This window comes from Camelina sativa, unplaced genomic scaffold, assembly GCF_000633955.1.
Source record: "Camelina sativa cultivar DH55 unplaced genomic scaffold, Cs unpScaffold11231, whole genome shotgun sequence".
NCBI classification, from domain to species: domain Eukaryota; kingdom Viridiplantae; phylum Streptophyta; class Magnoliopsida; order Brassicales; family Brassicaceae; genus Camelina; species Camelina sativa.
The window spans coordinates 1-373 of NW_010932276.1; the positions used below are offsets into that span (position 1 = coordinate 1).

The 373-nt window shown below is 36.2% G+C and overlaps 1 long non-coding RNA gene across 1 annotated transcript; it reads right to left on the reverse strand.

The window, feature by feature from the left end:
• On the reverse strand, positions 1-373 carry LOC104775273. Its single transcript, XR_765803.1, has 3 exons — positions 347-373; positions 182-243; positions 1-53 (listed from the first exon to the last, which is right to left on the reverse strand). It is a non-coding gene; the product is annotated as an uncharacterized LOC104775273 (long non-coding RNA).

The window sequence follows — 373 nt, forward strand, 5'->3', positions numbered from 1 at the left end:
GATGTGTTTCCAGTAGCAGTCGCTCCTTCCAAGTTAGCGTTTGTTAAATTCACCTGCATGCAAAGATATAACATTATTAACTATTCACCATTTAATGTCAAGGATCTATTTGTTTTCCCTAGCTTTATACACATTTAGGTACATATATACATCGACACATATGTGTAACATTGGATACAACCTTTGTTACGTTTGCCAAGGAGAAATCTGCACCTCGTAGATCAGCTTCAGACAAATCAGCACCTGCTCTTACGAGATGATAACAGTAATTAACATCCATGAATGACAAGTCATCTCTATTACACAGTTCTTCTACTACCTCAATAAAAAAGAATAGAGAACAAACCTGTTAGATCTGCATCAAAGAAGCTAG